At 35.2% G+C, this 2,064-nt stretch overlaps 1 pseudogene; it reads left to right on the forward strand.

Moving 5' to 3' along the window:
- Window positions 1–246: 246 nt before the first annotated feature.
- Window positions 247–970, forward strand: LOC143666083 (thiopurine S-methyltransferase pseudogene; annotated as a pseudogene).
- Window positions 971–2,064: the final 1,094 nt, after the last annotated feature.

A 2,064-nucleotide genomic window follows, 5' to 3' on the forward strand; every position in this document is an offset into this window, starting at 1 on the left:
CCTCAATCAGAGGCATTGCATTGGGGGCTTTCAAGCAAGAGATATTTCCCATTTGTTTACTGGATGCCCTTTCTAAAACAAATTTCCTGCGAGGCGTAATTGGCCATTTTCTGCCATTCTTCCTCCAATCAAATCTACCACCCTCTCCACAGGGATTTGGTGTGTTGGTGAAGAGCACGTGCAGGCAGCAGGCGGCTGAAGAGGCTTGAAAGTATCTGCTTGGGAGGGAAAGGTGTCTGCAAAACTATGCATGATACAAGAACTTTACTCGTAATTAACGAGTATCCATTCAATAACGAGGCACAGGAGAACCAAATACTGACTCTGGAAGAATCGCGAGAAAAGTGGGTGAGACGCAACCTTCCATTTAATCAAGAACAAGGACATCAGCGGTTAAAGAAGCATTTGGATACTTTTCTTAACGGCGAGAGTGGACTCGGGATATTTGTTTCCTCTTTATGGAAAAGCAGTTGAGATGAGATGGTTTGCAGACCAGGGACACAGCTCGGCTGGTGTGGAGATCAGTGAATTTGGGATTCCAGAATTTTTTATAGAGCAGAATCTTTCTTACTCAGTAGAACCACTTGCTGAAACTCCTGGAGCCAAAGTATTTAAGAGTTCTTCAGGGAACATTTCATTGTACTGTTGCAGCATTTTTTATGTGTCCAGAGTAAATATTGGCGAATTTGACAGTATTTGAGATAGAGGTGACCGCTGTTAATCCAGGTATTCCAGAACGCTATACTGGTGTAACGTCCCTAATTAGAAAAGGTTCCAGTACCTCGTGTCTGTTGTTCCTAAACACGGAGGCCCACCATTTTATATTTCAGACGCTGAAATTAAAAGGCTGTTTGGTGCAAAATGCAATACTCATTGTCTTAAGAAGATTAATGCTTTTGAAAAATGTCATGAAGATTGGGGAATTGATTACACATTTGAAAGATTTTATCTATGTGGAGACAAAATCTAGCACATCAACATGTTTTTGAGCAATTGAAAAACATTCTCAGGCATGAAAACATGATGAATGACTAAAAAATCATTTACCAATCACATTACAAATCTTTGCTGGAAAATGCATATAACTTTTTTGAGAAAAACATACAAAAAATGTTTAAAGTGACTACATTTTAGAGGAGAGTGTAATTAGGGGCATAACCAGACTATACTTGTCTGTTCTACTTACAGATTATAAAATTTTTTTACCATGAACATGTATTGCTTATATAATTAATATACAAAAGAGAAATGCATATATAAGAGAAATGCCTTGCATATAACAAAGAAATAGAGAAAAATTGACATTGAGCATAATATTTTAATATGGTGCAAGGTAAAAAGAATGTAATCCAAGAAATTATATAAAAAATTTTTTTACTATAAACACTCCTTATGTACCCCTTTTCATATTTTGTCTCCTTCTCTAATAATTTTAAATGTAAGAGAATTAAGAAACAAATGTAAAAATTTAGGTAAATGAGCTAACTTATATGGAACCAAATGTTTTTCCTACACTGTAAAAATTTTTACATATTTTAAAGTTAAGTTTTTTCCTGAGTTTGGAAGGATTTTGTTTCCTCTAGACTGACGTTGTTTAAACGATAGTCTTATGAAGTATGGTGAATCCAGAATCATGATTGTTCACTATGAAAGTTTAGATTAAAATCTGTTTTACATTAACATTCATATTTTATTAAATCAAACATTACCCTCTAACGGCACTAACCAAATAACTAATAATTTTTTATTGTTTAGCTCATTTTAACAGAATGGTGTATTTTATTAAAAATATGTTATTTGTGTGCTGTAAAAAAAAAGAGAGAGAGAGAGAGAGAGCACTAGGTATGGTCCCAAATCATCTGAGTTTAAATCTTAACTACTGGTTAATTATGGGACCTTGGGCAAGTTACCCACTCAGTACCTGAGTTTCTTCTTTTAGAATGGGGATGTAAATAACACTTGTCTTGTGGGGTTGTTGTGAGGATTAGATTAAGTAAACTGGATGGAACTGCTATAGCAGTCCTGGCACATAGTAGATGTTGGAAAAATTTTATGGGTGCCCTG

The sequence above is a fragment of the Tamandua tetradactyla genome, chromosome 22 (genome assembly GCF_023851605.1).
Source record: "Tamandua tetradactyla isolate mTamTet1 chromosome 22, mTamTet1.pri, whole genome shotgun sequence".
NCBI lineage: Eukaryota > Metazoa > Chordata > Mammalia > Pilosa > Myrmecophagidae > Tamandua > Tamandua tetradactyla.